Source organism: Jatropha curcas, chromosome 1 (assembly GCF_041381405.1).
Source record: "Jatropha curcas cultivar XTBG-Jc1 chromosome 1, XTBG_Jcur_1.0, whole genome shotgun sequence".
Classification (NCBI taxonomy): domain Eukaryota; kingdom Viridiplantae; phylum Streptophyta; class Magnoliopsida; order Malpighiales; family Euphorbiaceae; genus Jatropha; species Jatropha curcas.
Genome location: NC_143151.1, coordinates 8,044,992 through 8,066,949, shown reverse-complemented (window position 1 = coordinate 8,066,949; position 21,958 = coordinate 8,044,992).

Genomic DNA, 21,958 nt, shown 5'->3' with positions numbered 1-21,958 from the left:
ACATGTCTTATCGTTAATAAAACAGGTGAAAAATGTCATAAAGCTAAAACAATAAAAATATTTAACATCTACGCAGTCCTTGAGATTTTGTATGTCCTCTGAATACATCTCTAGGCACAAGTTTGTTCAATGGGTCTGCCACCATTTAACACATAGATGTGTATTTCATATTCACCTCTTTGTGTATAACCATGCCCCTCATAAAATTGTATTTTATTAATATGCTTCACTACAAAAAAAACGCTCAATTGCGACCGATTTTTGTGACCGACCTAAATCGGTAGCAGTTTTGCGACCGATTTGTGACTTATAAGCCATCGGTCGCAAATTTTGGCGCTGAAAATTCCCGCGAGAATGGTTAATGATTTGCAACCTGTGTACTACGGATTTGCGACCGATTTTGCAACCGATGTGCGACTAAGTGGTTTTCTATCGCAAATTTCGCGTGTAAAAAATGGGGCAAAGTTCTGAGACCGATTGGAGACTAAATTGCGACTGATTTTTTGCGACCGATTTATTTAGTCGCAAATCGGTCGCAAATATTGTCCCTAGTCAAACGACATCGGCTCATTAAAAATTGCGACCGATAGTTATAAAATTTGCGACCGATGTTTCGGTCGCAAAAGTTAGGGCTTTAAACGCCGCGCCCTCTCTTTTTTTTCTTTCTTCTTTCTCTCTTCTCCTTCTCCTCTCCTCTCCTCCTCCGTCCGCAGCGCCGCTCCGGCCCTTCCTGACACCGTTCCAGCCCGCCTGACGCCGCCAGCCTCGCTCCCTTTGCACTCCGGTCACTCTATTTCGAAACAATCTGAGGTTAGTTTTATTTTGCGATTAATTTTTCAAAATTTTTTTTTCGAATTTATTTGTTTTTTATTATATTAATTTATGGTTGATTTTGTATATTGTTGTTAGAATTTTGCATATGGTTGCGATTAATTTATTTTGTATATGGTTGAGTTGCGATTAGAATTTTTTAGGGGAGTCAAAATTATTATTATTTTTATTATTATTACTGTTCTTATTATTATAATAATTATTAGTATTATTGTTGTTGTTATTATTGTTTATTATTATTATTATTAGTATTATTGTTATTGTTGTTGTTATTATTATTATTAGTTTATTGTTACCTTAAGTGATTGTGATTGACAATTCTGGCAATTAATCTACTAGCATGCGTTTGTCAAATACACAAAACTATTAATTGCGATTAGGAACGATTGTGCAAATATTATTTTTGGTAAGTTTTGCGATTTTATGTGTATTTGCCATTGGAAACAGTCCTTGTCAGAGAGCTAAGCGGAGGCTAACGATCTCTGCTTGCCCTTTCTCTAATTTTGGACGAGGTATAGTTTAGTTGATTTTTCATTTATTATTTGGGATCTTGCAAAAGCTGATACCAAGCTTTTCCCTTTTAGACATATTGGATTGAATTTGAAATCTATTATGACATTGTAATTGAAATATTCAAGCATAATCCATTTTCATATAAAAGGTGCGTGTAAGGAAATGGACAAGTCATTTTAGGGGCTTTGTTGAGGAGATTCTGAATGGTACTTCATATGTGTCTTAGATTAGGCATGTGCACACAAAATACAATTTATTATTATTTTTTTTATACTGAAACTACTTCAAATGAACTCTACTTTTGGTTCTAGTGTCTAGTGGTTTTATAATTTGGAGTAAAATTTTGTCATGAATGTATTTGCCAGTGATTTAATGTTGAGCCGTTTGACAGGTTGATGCAGCTCTTAATTTATGCCACACACAGAACAGAGGGAGAATGATCAAAGCTCACTTTCCACATTCCCAGGTCAAATAATTTTCTTTTGATGCACTTAGTGGCAAAGGGAATAATTTAGCAGCAAATGTGGAGTTAAAGTGAATTTTGGTTATTGCTTGGGAATGGCACCCGATGTTTAATTTGCTTTCAAGCATAATATGCTAGGATATTTTGTCTTACACTTGTCTCTTTTGAATTATCTTGTAGTTTATTGTGGTTTCACTGAAAGAAGGCATGTTCAACAATGCCAATGTCCTCTTTCGGACGAAATTTGTAGATGGTGTTTCAACTGTCCAGAGGACTGTTGCTGCTAAGCAGAACAAGTGATTGCTGCCACATTATCAGGTTTTATTACTGTGTTACTTTGATGGAATTTTATTATTTCGATTCACATGTTTTGAATTAATGTCCAGTAATGCCTGGTTAGTCCATCTGTTATTAATGTACCGTCACTAGTCGTAACACAGTTACTTAACCCAGTTCCAAATTTTTGTATTTTGTCTTTAATTTGACATCCCTCAGTTTACCATTCCTATCACTTTCCTGCTTAATTTCTTTTTCCCTATTTTGTTTGTCATTTTAGAAGACTTATCTTCTTTTCCAACTTTATGCTTTTCACTATTATGAAAGCATTAATAATATATATTTACAGAACTGAGGATGGAGGAAATACTTGAATGGCTTTGCTATTTTTGAGACTTGTCAGATTATGTAGGAATAATTAATGAGGAATAGTTAGATGCAGATTATTGCTCTATATAACAAATAATTAATGAGGAATAATTTGTTATACAGAGCAATAATCTGCATCTAACTATTCCTCATTAATTATTCCTACATAATCTGACAGTCTCAAAAATAGCAAAGCCATTCAAGTATTTCCTCCATCCTCAGTTCTGTAAATATATATTATGCTTTCATAATAGTGAAAAGCATAAAGTTGGAAAAGAAGATAAGTCTTCTAAAATGACGAACAAAATAAGGAAAAAGAAAGCTAGGAATGGTAAACTGAGGAATGTCAAATTAAAGACAAAATACAACAATTTGCGACCGATTTGTGACAGACTTTTTCTGCAACTAATTTGCGACAGCATTTCCACATGAAAACACGACCAAATTTTGCGACCGACGGAAAAAATCGGTCGCAAAATATTTTGCGACAAGAATTTTTGCGACCGACGTGTTTTGGTCGCAGATAGGTCGCTAATTGAATTTAGCGACCAATTTTTTGGCATTTTGCGACCGATTTGTCGGTCGCAAAATGTCGTTTTTTTTTGTAGTGCTTGGTCTTGCAGTGAAATTTTGGATCCTTAATGTAAGCTATTGCTATTTGACTGTCACAGTTAATTACAACTCTTTCACTGATAGTACCAATACACAAATGTTCCAAAAGTCTCTTCAACTAATTGTTTCTTATACTACAGCCGAAAATGCTACAAATCCAGCTTCCATTATGGACAATGCTATACACGATTATTTCTTGCTACTCCAAGATATAGCATCATTGTTAAGCAAGAAAATAAATCCAAAAATGGATTTTCTCTCATCCACATCTTCTGCCCAATCAACATTTGTATAGCCTCTCAATTGCAAATTACTACCTTGATACACAATGAATAGTCTGCAACACCTTTAAGATATCTGTAGACGCTCATTTTTCCCCCAAAAGGACTCTGTGATGATAACATTTTTTGTGATGAAATGAGTTTGAGATATCCGATCAATTTGATTCTCGGACCGATGATCCGAGTTTAAGAAATGTAACCCATTGGGTTCGCTTCGAAACAAGTTTCGGACACACATCTCAGGTACGCTTGTGGCGCATCTCAGTGCACTGCCTCATTTTGAGTGCCACCTGGGCTGATTTTGTAAAAACAGGGCCTGACCCATTTTTGGGGTCCACCATTGGCACTCGCCACCTAAGCCCTAAAAATGGGCAACATCCGCCATTTTCCTATAAATAAGACATTTGGGAATGGGTTAAGGGGGGAATTTTTGTTGCCTATTTAAACTCTTGCAATTTTGGTTCTGAAACACCCCTCGATCCAAATACTTAGCAAGTGTTATTGATTTGGCATTAAAGGAGAACATTTTTATATACAGAATTTCAGTGGGTTTGGCAATCAATCTTTCCCAAAACACAAATCAAATCAAACGAAACTCAAATCATTGATCAAAGAAAAGTCCTTGGGTGTCTCTTCCATTTGTGATCCAAATCTCAACTTTTCCCTCAAAACAAGGTAAATTGAGAGCCTAAACTCTCTCTTCATCTCTTCCTTTTTGTTTTGGTGTTAAATCACCATTCTTAAGTTTGGTTGAGAGGGAAACCCGTGATCAACCAAAAAGAGGACTTATGGGTGTTAGTGGCACGAGCCACACGTTGTGGCGCACTCCACAGCACTTATGGCGCACACCACAAGCAATTGCCCTGCGCCACTCCACTCTAAAAAACTCCAAAAGCTTATTTTAACTATTCTAATCAGGGCAAGATCCATGCACATTACATGTGGCCTGTGCCACTTCCAGTGGTGCACGGACGTTCATTTCAGAAGCCAAATAATATAAAATCTGTAATCATGCTCAGATTCCCAGATCAAATCAAGTTAAGCCTTAGGCATCCTTGCTTAAAGAGCGCATAAAACTTATTTTTGATTCGAATGAGCAAATAAAGAAGGGAAATGGGTAATAAAGACAAATTCTTGAACTCAAATCCTAAAAGATAAATCACAATTTTTATTATTCTGTCACTTACTTTTCAGCTCTTTAAATTTCAATACTTTACTTTTATGCATTTTACTTTAATGTTCTTTAGTTCTTGTCAATCTAACCATCTAACTTTAGCTTAGAACATCCTAAAATTTACATTCATCATTCTGTCATTATGAATGATTCTATTTTATTACTTAACTCTTGTGGATGAATATATTCATTAGTTTGTGTTAGATGGATGCCTCTTTATATGCTTTGTCTTAATTTTTTATTATTGCAAAATGTAAAAAGATCTTAATGGATCTCATTAAAGCTTGTTTGTAATAATTAATTAGGTTTGGGAAATTGGAGGAGTGAGGGTAGATTGTACATTTATGAAGGGTTGTACTCTATTCTCCTCCACATTCTTTGTGGATGTTTACTTTATGCTCTATGTATAAGATTATTTGCTTGAATGACATATTTTCCAAAAATTGCATTAAAATTGTTTTACATCTCAAATAAGAGTTAATCTTATTATTAATCATTATGAATTAATGGACAACGAAGACGGTTTAACCGAGCAAAATGGGTGCCTAATACCTTCCCATTTTGTACCTAACTCCCGGACCCTATCTTTAGTTTAAAATAGGATTAGCCGATTTCAGAGAATCGACTAATTGGAGTATTTTTCCCTGGTCACTCTAAAAATAAAACTCTTATCAAGTAAGAGAACCTTTTTCTAAGGATTAAATGGGTTTAATAAAGAAAACCATTTTTACTAAATAAAATTAATCAAGCCCGTTCGATTTGGTTCTTTCCAAAAATCTAAAACTTTTTGGGAAAAATCGCGTATCCTCAGCCTAGTGACTCTGTTGGGGATTGAACCAAGAATCTTTGGTTTTCAGTTTTGGATTCGAATAAGTGAGTTGACTCTAAAGTTGTCCAATTATTCATAATCTAGTTCTTGATGAATCATACGGATGTTGTTTTGGTGATGAGGCAGAGGATTAGTGTTTATGTTCAGTAGGGGTCGAACTGGAAGTATTTGGCCGCTTTCTACTAGGTCCTGGATTTTGTGTCTTAAAGTTTTGCACTCATCAGTCTTGTGTCTAGGCCCCTAGTGGAAAGAGCAAATGGAATTCAGGTTAAAGTTCTTTAGGATAGGGTTATGACGCGGAGCCCTATGGAAATAAATTCCATGAACTCTATGACAAGATTTGGAAGAGATCAAAGATCTAAATAAACTCCCCCTCTATGGCACCCAAAGCTTAAAGAAGCAAGAACACCAATAATAGAGTAAAAAATAAGATAAACACCACAAAAATTGATAAGTTTACCTTGATTCTTGATGCAATTAGAAGAATGCAATCTCACACCCTCTAAAGCAAGAACACGCATAAGCATGAAAGAAGAAACTCTCTTTGATTAATTGATTGAATAATGTGTCCAATAATTATAAAATAACAAGCTATTTATACTAATCTAAGAGGTCCAGATCCTTAAAGGATTTAGAGTTAGCTAAGGATTAGGATTTAGCAAATCTAAACCAACTAAGGATATGACTAACAAAATCATAACAACTTAAGGATTTGGATATCTAATCCAAATCTACTAAAGATTAGCTAAATCTAAACAAATCTAGGATAAGGATTAACTAATCCAAACAAACTAAGGATAAGGAATAATTAATCCAAACCAACTAAGGATAAGGAGTAATTAATCCAAACCAACTAAGGATAAGGAATAATTAATCCAAACCAACTAAGGATAAGGACTAACTAATCCAAACAAACTAAGGATAAGGAATAATTAATCCAAACCAACTAAGGATAAGGAATAATTAATCCAAACCAACTAAGGATAAAAATTAAAAGGGTGGCCCAATTTATTGGTGGCCCAACCCATTAACAACATTACAACTCAAAACTAACAAAAATGGGCTAACTTATTACGCCAAAGTTAGGCTCTAGTATGGCCAGGGCATGCCATATGCTGGAATTTTAGATTCCAAGAAACTTAGGTGTTCTCCATGCTTCCTTTAGATCTATGGTTGAGTGGTAGCGATTCCGTATCATTTCCCCTTTCCTCGAAAAGATTCATCCTCGAATCTTAATTAGAAGTTGAGGTATCCATGCTTTCTTGATCTCCATGGTTGCTCCATATTTCTTTGCATGACTTCTTGTAATTAATCCACTAGGTTGCACTAATGGATTTTTCATATTGTTCTCCTTGCTCCCTTGAGTTCCATGAATGAGTGATGGCAGATTCGTATTTGGTTAGGCAGCGGTCTTAGTTCTAAAGGCTGTATCAACTTATCATCCATAGCTTTTAGAAAGATAAAGGAAGAGGGGCCCCCAGATATGTGAAGTTGCATCTGTTTGCTGGAGCAACTGGTCTTGGAGGTAGAGAAGCAGCAAGTTGTCTTTGGCCGATAAGGTTAGCCACCTCACCGCCTTTCTGGGTGACAGGAAACTGCATGATAGTTGACTTAGGGCTTCTTATATCAGGAGGAAGAAGCTTGACCTTCTTTAATCTGGCCTGACTGGATCAAGTCCTCAATCTTTGTGGTAGTAGCAATGAGGGCTCAGAAATTCAGGAGGTACTGTGTCCTCAAGTGGTTCTGGTAGCGGGGAGTAGATTCTTAATGATGATGGCAATCTGTTCTTGCTCAGAGGGTCGGTTAAGCATCTGAGCTACCTTGCCTCTCCACCTCGTAAGGAACGAGGAGAAGCATTCTCTGGCTCACTACTTGGTAGTCTCCAGATTCCTCCTAGTAATGTCAACCTCCACATTGTAATGGTACTGTTGGTTGAAGGCATTACAGATCTCATCCTAGGTTCTCTTCTTGGCATTGTCTAAGGCGACAAACCAGTGGAGAGCAGCTCCAGTGAGAGACTGCTGGAACAACTGAGCAAGAGCTCATTGTTTACATTGATAGGAGTGAGGGCACCCACATAGATCTTTAGATGAGTCTTAGGGCATATGGTGTCGTCAAATTTGTCCATGGCAAGCATCTTAAACTTAGCTGGCAGCCTTGCCTCTAGAAAGAGTGGGAGAGAGTCAACATCGATAAGATCCTTATATTTCTTAATGCTTTTAAGGAACTTTTCTAAGGACTCCATCATTTTTTTTTCCTCAGGAGAGGCAGAGTCATCCCCCAATCTAGCTTGGGGTAGCAGTAGCATTGGAAGTGGTCCCTATCTCAAGAGCTGACCCTCGGCAGTCTAATCATTATTGGGTTGGGCAGTAAGTTGTTCATTTGATCCTCCAGTCTGATTCGGAGGAGCATTGCCATTCTGGCTAGTAGTTATCAAAGTCCTTACTTCCCCCAAACTGGTTTCTGGATAAGTGGTGATAGTATCTGGAGGAAGTAATTTTGTTCAGTGAGCATGTGACGAAAGCAAGTTTCTTCGTCCCAGAGCATTTCTTCCATCATAGCCTTGAGATCAGTAGGTGAAGCCATCGTTGTAGTTCTTCTTTGGAAGAAGCAAACAAAAGGAGGTATCAGTATAGACCATCAAGGTTTCATAACTCAATTCTGTGTTTTGAGGTTTTTTTGTGTTATAGGTGCTTAGATCGGTGTTTTGAGGCTTTTTAGGAAATTGAGGTGCTTAGGTATTTGAGGCTTACGTAAGGGGAAAGCAATGCAAGAATCAAGATTTGAGGGCATGATTTAGGTATTGTTCCCAGTTTGGGACTGACGGGGTGCTCAGGTCGGTGTCTGAGATTTTTAAGGGTGTTTGAGCTGCTCAGGTCATTGTTTGAGGCTAACGGAGAGCAATGTTTGAGTCAATATTTGAGGGCATGATTTTGAGTGCTTAGATCTGATTTAAGGCTTTGGGCAATTTGAGTAGTGTTCAGGTCAATGTTTGACGCTTTAAGGATGCTTAAGGCGCTCAGATCAGTTCTTGAAGCCTTTGGTAATTTGAGTAGTGCTCAAGTCAGTGTTTGAGGCTTTTGGTAATAGGAAGAAGTAATGCATGAGCCAAGATTTGAGGGCATGACTCGGGCATTGCCCCCAGTTTAGGGATTGTGAGTGCTTATGTCTGGTTTAAGGCTTTTTGGTAAATAAGGGTGCTTAGGTCGGTGTTTGAGGCTTTTGGTAATTTGAGTAATGCTTAGGTCAATGTTTGAGGCTTTTGGATAGGAAAAAGCAATGCACGAGCCAAAATTTGAGGGCATGACTCGAGCATTTCTTCGATTTAGAGATTGTGAGCGCTTAGGTCTGATTAAAGGCTTTTTGGTAAATAAAGGTGGACAAGTCGGTGTTTGAGGCTTTTGGGATAAGAAGAAGCAATGCACGAGCCAAGATTTGAGGGTATGACTTGGGCATTGCCCCCAGTTTAGGGATTATGTGCTTAGGTCTGGTTTAAGGCTTTTTGGTAAATAAAGGTGCTCAGCTCGGTGTTTGAGGCTTTAGGATTGGGTGAAATTTTAGTCGGGCATATTTCCTTAGGTCCTTACTGGTGTTTGGTATTCAGACCACTGGTAGTTTTTAGATTGACCACTGTTTCGTGTTTAGGTTGACCACTGGTTTGCTGTTTAGGTTGAAAGATTGCTCTTGGTCCATAAAATGCTCGAATGTATGGATGTTACGCCAAAATGGTTTCACGATGTTTTGGGTGCATATAATCCTAGGGATCGGATCTAGGGTCATTACATGCTTTCAGTGGATTGGTTTAAGAGTCCCATCCACTAGAGTTTGAAGATACCTCGTCATTTGACCATGTCGTATCAAATGGAACGATTGGTATGCCAACCCCTTTACCCTACCGTAAGGAACGGAGGTTTCTCGACCTGGGGCAGCTCTAAGGAAGATTGCCCCTAAGTGATAATAGCAACTCAGTTTGCTTAATTCTAATGACGAAAAGGATCCCAAATGATGTATCTGAATGTATGTAAAGGTGATTTCTTAATTAGACCCAAACTAGAGATTTGAAGCCTACTCGGTAGTCCTCTTACTATATTTTTTAGTTTGTAACAGCACTTTTCGCAAGTGTACGAAATCGCAACAAGTAATATAGAGTAAGAGAGTATCGTATCCACAGGGATTGTTTATCAATTACCAAAATTATGTTAACCTATTATTATTTAGACGATGGTAAGAGAGAATTGCTATAAGGTAAATAAACTTTAAAGTAAAAACAGAAGATATCAAACCAAAATTCAGGTGAAAAGAAACCAGGGAATTAAGCTACTAGGGAATTTGATTTCACTTAATTCTATCCAGCTTATTCTATTAGTTCATTAATCAACTTTAATTGTTAAAGTAGGAGAAACAACCCTAAAGTTACTAACAAGCTCTCCTGATTTATTGTTAGCTATTCTAATCCAGTTTAATTACCTATCATTTAATAGTGAAATTAAACATAAATCAGATCATTAGGTTTTATGGTTGTTTTGTGAGTTCACAACTTAATACTTTATTAACTTATGAAAACCCCCCTTGAGTCAAACCATATAGCTTCCGCATCAAGTTATTATTCTCAAGTAAATTATTATCTTTTTCATATCAATAACCCTTCTCCCGAATGTGATTATTGAAATAACTCAATCCAGGGAAATTTTCTGCCTGGAAGCATTAAGCACAATAATAATTTATAACGAGAACAAAGAAAAACAAATCTAATATTATAAACTGGAATCGAATTAAATTACATCAAATCCCTAGTAAGAGTTTAGCTGGACATAGTAATTAAATTAAACTCAATCATACTTGAATCATTCATCATATTTAAAGACAATAATAAAAGAAAGAAATAAGATGAAGAGTTTAGAATAAAAACTGTATCACAACTATGTGGATGGCTTCCTTGATTCTTGGCACAATTATTTGATGCTTGAAGTCTTTTAGAGAGAGAGAATTATGTAAAGAATTGCACAAAAACGAGATCCCTAGCAATGAGAAGTTTCCCTCTTTATATAGAGCTCCTGGAGGTGAGTCTGATTCCTTTTAGGAAATAGAATCCTTATTTAGTGCAAAATCCTTTATAGGAGATCATGACTGTTTAGGCTTTTGATTTCCTATTGATTAGGACTCCTTTTTCTCCCAAAATAGGTCTAGGTCTTGTTTAGTCTTATCTAGTTCACGCTGGTTCCGCCTGCGCAGTACGGGCTGCTTCATGGCACGGGCTGCGTGTGCTTTAGTCTAGAAGTCTGGCTAGTGAGGCACGGGTGTGCTAGGCAGCACGGGCTAATGATTCCCTGAGGCACGGGTGTGCTACCAAGCACAGGCAGGGCGTGCTTTCTTCTGGAAGTCTGCCTAGAATTGCCATGGGCGTGCTAGGCTTGACACGCCCTGGTCCCATTGTGGCACGGCCGTGCCTTTTGACACCACCCTGGCCGTGCTCTCTTCTGTCTCTCCTTTGGTTTCCTTAGCTTCTAGCACGGTTGTGCCTTCTAGCATGGCTGTGCCTTCTAGCATGGCCTGGGCGTGCTAGAAGCTAAGTGTCTTGCATTGTAAAGCTCTTTTCTGCGCCAAATTCCTACAATTTTCTCTTAGATCAAGCGGTTTAAGAATCAAGGAAGCTTTGAACACAATTATTCTAGAAGTGAATTAAAATCAAATTAAAGTAATAAAAACTTACTGAAATTCTAATAAGAACTATATTAAAAATACTATGAAATTAACACCTATTAAAATTTCCCAAACTTAAACCATTGCTTGTCCTCAAGCAACAAAACTAAAAGAAAATAATTTGACAACACTAGCTTACCATGGTTGGAGATGATCTCAATAAACTTTTAAGATATCATGATTAGTAAACAAGTGAATAAACTCAATCGTTTTCCATGCTATTCATACTTAAGCTTGACTTTTACTCTTGATAAAGCACGTTCATTGAGTAAAATATAAGTTTTAAAGAGATTGTCAACACTAATACTTTATTCAATTTATGATAAATAGGACATGAATCATCTAAAGCATTTTCAACCTTTTAAAAATAAGACAATTGATAGTGCAACAGTGGCATTCCCATATGCAGAATTAGTCATCCTTTCTCCACGATTTAAATGCATATGATTAAAAGATCAAAAGGTCTTTATTTGGGTTGTAATGGGGCTTTCTTGGTGCAAATTTTGCTTAATCAAAGAAAGGGATAAAAGGTAGTCAAAGAGTACAAAAGAATGTATAATATTCAAGATTCTATTTTAATTAAACTTTTACTAGTTCTAGGGAGTGTCTGTTTTGAAACTTTCTTACTAGCTAGAGGCATCTTGGGCAAGGTCTTTTCTTAATATTTTGGCACTTTTCTTCCTTGCTTTTTTTTTCATTCTCCTTGAATTCTTTTGATTGCTTTTCATGTGCCTCTTTCTTGATTCTTTCTTCTTTTCTTCATTTGCTAGTATTAATTGATAAATTCGCCCTCTTTTGTTGCTATATTCTTATTAAAAGTCGAATCTTTCAATCATACAATCCTTTGTACTTAAGGTAGGAAATTTGAATTTCGCTTTGAGGGCTCGGTTTATTTAGGGTGAAGAAGAAAATTTTACGGTTTAAGGCTTCAAAGTTGGTTTCGAGGGTCATATTTTTACTTAGGTGGTCTAGGCTAAATATAGGTTTCAACAAAAATTGCCTAAATCATCTCTTTCAAAATGTAAACATTTTAAATTTTTCGCCTCGAAAGGAGTTTTAATTTTTGTTCTAGGAATGCCAAGGTTTAAATAACTTTAGAGTAAAATATACCTATACATCATAACTTTCATAAAAATCAGTGTTTTAAAAATCTAGAAACAAATAGTTTAGATCAATGAACATGATTGAGTCAAAATTTCAAATTCAGAGCTTAAATATGCTAGAATTGAGAATCAACTATTTTTAACACCTTATTGCTAGACATGAGAACCTTCAAGCGTACTTGTAATCATTCCAAACATGTTAAGCAAAAACAAAATTTTTAGCTAAAATTCCCTTCCCCCAATTCAATCAATCACATTGTCCCCAATGTGTATAAATTCCCCAAACTTATGCATTACTAGAAGGAAAGCAGTAAGAGAGAAGAAGAAACCTTACCAACATTGTATTGAACAATACAATAGAATGGTTGTGGAATGTGTCTTAGCTAAAGAGCAACTAAACATTAAGAACAAAAACTACTAAGAAGTAAAAAAAAAAAAAAAAAAAAAAATTCAAATAACAAACAAATTAAATGAAAGTAACCAAGACAATGTATTAGAACAAAAATAAACATAAACAAACACAAAAGATAAGTGAGAAATCCGTCAATTCTCCGGTGGTGGGGGTGGCTGCAAGAAGCTGGAGAATGGTCTGGAGTTGGCCTTGCATGGTATCCATCCTAGAATCAAGACTGCCATTCATGATTTCGATGGACTGGAAACGGTCTGCAATCATCGTTTCCATCCCGTTAAGGCGCGTGTCAAAAAGGGTCCATTCGAGACATCATCCTTGCAAGGACTTCATCATTTGACATGTTGGATGTGGCTTGGAATGATGGACCAGCGCCGAATGTACCTACACCAAAAGAAGAGGTAAAGGTGGAGGGTTATCCTCCTCCATGTTAGCACCACCTGCTGCCTCTGCTCTTGCATCATCAGGATTGACCTCTGGAGCACCCACTATTCGATATGCATCCCCGACTTTTTCGATCAATTTCATGTGGATCATAACATCCAATCTAGTCGGGTGCCCTTTCCACCTCCAACACTCTCATGTACTGATCGAGGTGGTTGCCAAACCTGTAAATATCTAGCGATGCGGGTCACAAAACACCCCACCATTATAGCGCCTTTGTCGGCTCTAGCCACCTTTGTAAATTTTTGGCATAACCAATACCCAACATTGAGTAAAATTCCTCTTTCAATGGCCCATAAGAAGTATACTCATTTAAACTCAGAACGCCATCACTTTCACTCCTTCCAAAGATAGTATTAGATAAGAATTTATGTACATATCTTAGGGCAGGATTTTTCAGTTTAGAGGCTTTCGAATATCTAGGATTATAACTTACTTCAGCAGTAAAATCGTTCCACACATTCTTGCATTAAAATCGCTAGGTATTTGTATCTGAGCATTTTCGGTTGGAAATCCAAAAATATGGCTAACTTCATTCACAGACAGCTCAAAATCCTGGCTAGAAAGCCTAAATCTAATCTTGCTCGGGGGAGATGTAGGTAAAAACCGAATAAAGAGGAATAGGAACTCAAAAATTCCAGAGTAAGCGGTGCATAGACTAGATCCTTCATAGTAAGAAATTCCCCCCATCCTATTCTCTTAAGTGGTTCTAATACAATATCTCTGAGACCCACTTGTGCTAAAGCAACTTCATCAATAAATCTATTCGGTAAAATAGGCCGAAGAGATAGTTTTGTGTACCTTTCTTGTTGCTCGGATGAGGCAAACTCGAATGGAAGTCCAGGAGGTGAAGGAGGTTGAGGAGCCGTGGAGGATCGCGTAGTTGAACGCTTTCGAGCAGCAACAGAGGATGCAGGTCTGCTGCGTTTGTAATCTAGGAGGTGACGCGGAACCCAATGAAAATAAATTTCATGAACTCAATGACAAGTTTTGGAATAGATCAAAGATCTAGAATAAACTCCCCTCTATGGCACCCAAATGCTTAAAGAAGCAAGAACACCAATAATAGAGTAAAAGAATAAGATAAACGCCACAAAGAATTGATAAGTTTACCTTGATTCTTGATGCAATTAGAAGAATGCAATCTCACACTCTCTAAAAACATGAACACGCCTAAGCATGAAGAAGTAGTCTTTAATTCATTAATTGATTGATTCTTGAAAATTACAAAATAACAAGCTATTTATACTAATCTAAGAGGTCCAGATCCTTAGAGGATTTAGAGTTAGCTAAGGAGTAGGATTTAGCAAATCTAAACCAACTAAGGAGTTGACTAACAAAATCATAACAACTTAAGGATTTGGATATCTATTCCAAATCTACTAAAGATTGACTAAATCTAAACAAAATAAGGCTAATTAATCAAGGGTGGCCGAAATATTGGAGGCCCAACCCATTACAAAGCAAAAAAAAACACAAAATAAGCTAACTAGCTTCCTTCGCGAGAGCGAGCTTCACATACACGAGCGCGACCACACCTCGCGAGCGCGATTCTACCGTGCGCGAGCGCGAGAAGCGCAAAGGAGAGGCAGTGAGTTAGGCAGCGCAAATCGCGAGCGCGATTCCAACATGCGCGAGCGCGAGCGACACTTCGCGAGCGCGAACCTTCACTGCGCGAGCGCGAGAAGCGCAAAGGAGAGGCAGAGAGTTAGGCAGCGCAAGTCGCGAGCGCGATTCCAACATGTGCGAGCGTGAGCGACACTTCGCGAGCGCGAACCTTCACTGCGCGAGCGCGAGAAGCGCAAAGGAGAGGCAGAGAGTTAGGCAGCGCAAGTTGCGAGCGCGATTCCAACATGCGCGAGCGCGAGCGACACTTCGCGAGCGCGAACCTTCACTGCGCGAGCGCGAGAAGCGCAAAGGAGAGGCAGTGAGTTAGGCAGCGCAAATCGCGAGCGCGAGCGACACTCGCGAGCGCGAACCTTCACTGCGCGAGCGCGAGAAGCGCAAAGGAGATGCAGTGAGCTTGCATGGCCTGGGGTGTGCCACCTTGCATGGGCGTGCTATCCAAACATGGTTCCCACTCAACTTGTGCTTCTATTAATGTGAGAAACTTAGGTGTTCCTTCAAGTTCTTCATAGCACTTGTTGAAAGCAAGGTCATGGAGCTCTTGTGTGATTTGTTCTTGAATATATAAGGACATGGTTGCTCCATACTTCTTTGCACGGCTCCTTGTAATTGGTCCATTAGGAAGTGCTAATGGATTGCCATTGTTGTGGTCCTTGTTTCCTTGAGCTCCATAGGTGGTTGGTGGTAGTGGATCCGTATCATCCCCCCCTTCTTTAAAAAGATTTGTCCTCAAATCTGCATCCATGTCAAAGGGAGACAAATCACTAATATTAAAAGTTGCAGAAACATTATACTCACCTGGTAAGTCTATTTTGTAGGCATTGTCATTGATGCGTTCTAAGACTTGGAATGGCCCATCTCCACGTGCATCTAGCTTATTCTTCCTTTGGTTGGGAAATCTTTCCTTGCGAAAGTGTACCCAAACCCAATCACCTGGCATAAGTACTAACTTCTTCCTGCCCTTGTTGGCTTGATTAGCATATTGCTTGTTCCTCTTTTCTATGTTGGCTCTAGCCTTCTCATGTAAAGACTTCACCAATTCTGCCTTTTTCTCACCATCTAGATTAGAAAGTTCATTCAAAGGTAAAGGAATAAGATCTAATACAGTTAGTGGGCTAGCTAAAACCTGAGGTAGAATGTATGCTACGATTATATGCAAACTCAATGAATGGCAAACAATCTTCCCAAGTTTTCAAGTTCTTACCCACAATAGCACGAAGCAATGTTCCTAAAGTTCTATTCACAACTTCAGTTTGTCCATCTGTTTGTGGATGACAAGTTGTAGAATAAAGTAATTTAGTTCCAAGTTTACCCCACAAAACCCTCCAAAAGTGTGAAAGAAACTTTGCATCCCTATCAGAAACTATTGTTCTTGGTACCCCATGCAATCTTACCACTTCTTTAAAGAATAATTCAGCAACATTATTGGCATCATCAGTTTTATGACAAGGAATAAAATGAGCCATCTTGCTAAATCTATCAACAACAACAAATATGCTATCTCTACCACGTTTAGTCCTAGGTAATCCAAGTACAAAGTCCATAGATATATCAATCCAAGGAGAACTAGGAACAGGTAAAGGCATGTATAATCCATGAGGCATAGACTTAGATTTGGCCTGTTTACAAGTAATACAAGAGTTACAAACCCTCTCTACATCTTTAATCATATGAGGCCAATAGAAGTGTTCATTCAACATATCATAAGTCTTATGTACCCCAAAGTGTCCCATCAATCCCCCACTATGAGATTCAATCACAAGCAATTCACGCATAGAACATTTAGGCACACAAAGTTTGTTGTTCTTAAACAAATATCCATCATGTCTATAGAACTTATCAAATGCTCCATGCTCACATGCTACATATATGTTGCCAAAATCAGAATCATTCACATACAAGTCTTTAACATACTCAAATCCAAGCAATTTAGAACTAAGAGCAGTAATTAGAGTACATCTTCTTGATAATGCATCAGCAACAACATTGTCTTTTCCATGCTTGTATTTAATCACATATGGAAATTGTTCAATAAATTCAACCCACTTACCATGTCTTTTATTGAGCTTACCTTGACCCTTCAAGTGTTTTAGGGCCTCATGGTCAGTATGGATGACAAACTCTTTAGGTAATAAGTAGTGTTGCCAAACATGTAAGTTCTTACCAAGGCATAAAGCTCTTTGTCATAGGTTGAATAGTTGAGTTGTGCTCCATTCAACTTCTCACTAAAGTAGGCAATTGGCTTCTTTTCTTGCATTAGGACAGCCCCAATTCCCACTCCAGAAGCATCACACTCAATCTCAAAAGTATTATCAAAATTAGGCAAAGAAAGTATAGGTGTAGAAGTTAACTTCCCTTTTAGTGTTTCGAATGCCCTTTGTTGTTCTTCTCCCCACTTAAATCCAACTTCCTTTTTGATAATTTCTGTTAGTGGTGCTGCAATTGAAGAGAAATCTTTAACAAACCTTCTATAGAAGCTTGCCAACCCATGAAAACTCCTAACTTCAGAAACCGATTTGGGAGTTGGCCATTCTTTGATAGCTTTCACTTTCTCCTCATCTACTTCAATACCCTGTGCACTCACAATAAAACCAAGAAATACAAGTCTATCTATACAAAATGTGCATTTGTTAAGTTTAGCATACAACTTTTCTGTCCTCAAAGTTTGTAACACTATCCTAACATGCTCAATATGATCATTAAGAGACTTGCTATAGATGAGTATATCATCAAAGTATACAACCACAAACTTTCCTAAGAAGGCACGCAATACATGGTTCATAAGCCTCATAAAAGTACTAGGTGCATTAGATAGTCCAAAAGGCATAACTAACCATTCATACAAACCATACTTAGTTTTAAAAGCAGTTTTCCATTCATCACCTGGTTGCATTCTAATTTGATGGTAACCACTCATTAAATCAATTTTAGTAAAGTAAGTTGCCCCATGCAATTCATCTAACATATCATCAAGTCTAGGGATAGGGTGTCTATACTTTACTGTGATTTTGTTGACTGCTCTACAATCAACACACATGCGCCATGTTCCATCCTTTTTAGGTACTAGAAGCACGGGAACGGCACACGGGCTCATACTTTCTCTCACCAAACCTTTCTCCATAAGTTCATCCACTTGCCTTTGCAACTCCTTTGTTTCCATTGGATTGCTTCTATAGGCAGGCCTATTTGGAATGGTGGATCCAGGAATGAAGTCAATTTGATGTTCTATTCCTCTTAAAGGTGGTAAACCACTTGGTAATTCACTAGGAAAGACATCATCAAATTCCTGCAACATAGAAACAAACATAGAAGGCAAATTGTCAAGGTTAGTGTTAGATTCAGTAAACAAAACTTCCTTGTACCTAAGAAGCAATATGGGCTTCTCTAAGGCAATGGCACACTTAACCTCTCTAGTTCTTGCATAAAAAGTCTGTTTCTTTTTCTCCTCTCTTTGTTTTTCACTCACAATTGGGCCATTAATTTGTTTTGTTATTTTTGTGGCCTCTTTTCCCTCATCCTTACTTTTTTCTCTCTTTTGTTCTCTCAATCTCAGATTCTCACTCTCTTTTTTTCTCAAGGCCGAAACCTCTCTCTCTCTCTCAATTATCTTTCTTTGGTCTTCATAAACCTCTTGAGGTGATAAAGGTACAAGAACCACCTTTTTCCCTTTATGAATCAAAGAATATCGATTGTGGAATCCATCATGAAGTGCTCTTCTATCATATTGCCATGGTCTTCCCAACAATAGATGTCCAGCTTGCATAGGTACTATATCACACAAAATCTCATCTTCATACCATCCAATAGAAAATGGCACAAGTACCTGTTTAGTTACTTTCACCTCCCCACAATCATTTAACCATTGCAACCTATAAGGCTTAGGATGCTTGAGACAAGTTAAGTTCAGTTTGTTTACCATGTTTACACTAGCAACATTAGTGCAACTACCCCCATCAACAATAAGAGTACACACTTTTCCACTAATCAAACATCTAGTGTGAAATATATTCTCACGTTGCTCAAGGCTTTCTTCTTTTACATGCATGTTCAAAGCACGTCTAGCAACCAAAGCTTCTCCATGTTCAGGAAGTATTAAATTTTCTGAATCATCATTATCATCATCTAAATTAGGCATATCATCATAATCACTACATTCAGATTCAAAACTAATATTCCCATCATCTTTAGCAATCATAACTCTTTTATTAGGACATTGAGATGCATAATGCCCTTTCCCCAAACATTTAAAGCATTTAATTTCTCTAGAAGGGGTTGTAGAGTTAGAAGTACCTTTGTTGCTTTTAAATGGAGTTTGGACAGTTTCTTTACCCTTTGAAGTTGAATCTGTCCTTTGAGAATTTGAACCTCTAAATTCCTTCTTCTCACCTTCTTTAGACCATTTAGATCCCCATGTGTTGTTGGAATACTTGTTGGTGTTGGATCTCCCCTTTTTCTGTCTTTCAAGTTTCATGGCCATATCTACCATCTCCTCTAAGCTTTCATACCTATACATCTCTAAAGCATCAGCAATATCTTTATTGAGACCCCCTAGGAAACGTGACATGGTGATTTGCTCCTCCTCTTCAATCTTGGCTCTTGCCATGCAAATCTCCATCTCCTTGTAGTATTCTTCAACACTCCTTCCTCCTTGCACCATTCTAGCTAATTTGTTATGTAAATCCCTAAAGTAATGAGTAGGGACAAATTTTTGGTGCATTAGCTCTTTCATGATCTCCCATGGTGGTACGGGTCGTAATCCTTTCCTTCTTCTTTTCAACAGCAATTGTTCCCACCAAAACATGGCATAACCTTTGAATTCAACAGCAGCAAGATGGGATTTCTTTTCTTGAGAATAGCTATGGCATTCAAAGATTTGTTCTACCTTTCTCTCCCATTCAAGGAATTCTTCAGCATTATTGTTGCCTTTGAATTCTGGAATCCTCATCTTAATTGATCCCAAGTCCCCATCAAGTTTATTAGGATTGGTCTCTTCACTCTCTTCATCATCATGGTCCTGAAATCTAGCTTGTGGACGAGTTTTAGTTGTATTAGAGCTTTGTGAAGCCTTTATCTCTTGCAATTCCTCCCTCATGTCTTGGACAAGATTATTGAAGGTTCTAAACTGTCCTTGAATTGCTTCCATGAAGAGTTTTAATTGAGGATCTTTAATTGGAATTCCATCATTACCATCTCCAGATTTGCCTGTGCTCATGGTTAGTATTCAAAAGAAAACACAAGAAGATTTGAGTTAATGGTAATTCACTCCCTCACGTGTTTACACTCTTGAATCACTCCTTGCAATTCTTCCAATTGAACTTCAGAATCTTAGTTCAACCAACCAACTCAAAGATCACGTTTAGAGTCAAGGAATAAAACTTAACAATGAAAAGCAAGCACAAAATCTAGAAAGAAGACAAAAAAAAATGATATGGACAGTAGCACAAGAACATAAACAATGCACTACTTTAATGATCAATTAGAGTGTAGTGAACAAGCAAACACACCCTAACAATGTAATAGAAGCAATAGAAAGTTCACACAAAAACAAGAAACTAGAATTTAAAAGACAATTTTAGGATATAATGTATGAATTTAGCTTACTACAAAGCAAACCAAATATGGACCTAATTAATTCTACCCAAAACAAAGCAAGCAAACAAAGAAAAATCAAAAGAACACAATTTTAAGATAGAGCTAGAACAGAGCACGGGCGTGTGTAATTAGGCCTAGTCCAACAAGTGGTAGGCAAGATCTAGCACGGGTGTGCTTGAGGTGTAGCACGGACGTGCTGCCTTGTTCCCTTTTTAATGCAACCCAATTTAAGTAGGATTCTTAGATTTGACAAGGATTGTAGTAGATTTTCTCAATCTCAAAGATATGGTCAACTAATCTTTGTTATCTTATCCACAAGTAGTTAAGATTGGATTTTACCACAAGATTATAGTGGATAAACTAAATCCCACAAAATATGGTCAAATCCCTTAGGATTAGGCACAATCCCACTAGATATGGTCAAATCTCTTAAGGATTAGGAATAATCCCACAAATTATGGCAAAAATCCCACAAAATAAGGTAAAATCCCTTTGAATTAGGATCAAATCTCTTGGTTGCAGGAACAAAATCAAGATCCACACAAGCAATTTTCTTTCTATACTCTTTTTTTTTTTTTTTTTTTTTTTTTAGCAACAAGATCTAAGATCTAAACTTCCAGAATTGAAACAAGCACGAAATTACTAAATTTAATTGAAACAAAACGAATTGAAACAATCAAACAAGAAAACAAACATAAGAGAATAAGATGAAGAAGAAAACAAACACAAGAACAATAAGAATAAGAAAACAAATAAACACAGACCCTAGAGCTAAGATAAATAAGAATTTACCTTAATCTTTGGCTCTGATACCAAACTGACGCGGAAGCCAATGAAAATAAATTTCATGAACTCAATGACAAGTTTTGGAAGAGATCAAAGATCTAGAATAAACTCCCCTCTATGGCACCCAATGCTTAAAGAAGCAAGAACACCAATAATAGAGTAAAAGAATAAGATAAACGCCACAAAGAATTGATAAGTTTACCTTGATTCTTGATGCAATTAGAAGAATGCAATCTCACACTCTCTAAAAACATGAACACGCCTAAGCATGAAGAAGTAGTCCTTAATTCATTGAATAATTGTTGATTCTTGAAAATTACAAAATAACAAGCTATTTATACTAATCTAAGAGGTCCAGATCCTTAGAGGATTTAGAGTTAGCTAAGGAGTAGGATTTAGCAAATCTAAACCAACTAAGGAGTTGACTAACAAAATCATAACAACTTAAGGATTTGGATATCTATTCCAAATCTACTAAAGATTGACTAAATCTAAACAAAATAAGGCTAATTAATCAAGGGTGGCCGAAATATTGGAGGCCTAACCCATTACAAAGCAAAAAAAAACACAAAATAAGCTAACTAGCTTCCTTCGCGAGCGCGAGCTTCACATACGCGAGCGCGACCACACCTCGCGAGCGCGATTCTACCGTGCGCGAGCGCGAGAAGCGCAAAGGAGAGGCAGTGAGTTAGGCAGCGCAAATCGCGAGCGCGATTCCAACATGCGCGAGCGCGAGCGACACTTCGCGAGCGCGAACCTTCACTGCGCGAGCGCGAGAAGCGCAAAGGAGAGGCAGAGAGTTAGGCAGCGCAAGTCGCGAGCGCGATTCCAACATGCGCGAGCGCGAGCGACACTTCGCGAGCGCGAACCTTCACTGCGCGAGCGCGAGAAGCGCAAAGGAGAGGCAGAGAGTTAGGCAGCGCAAGTCGCGAGCGCGATTCCAACATGCG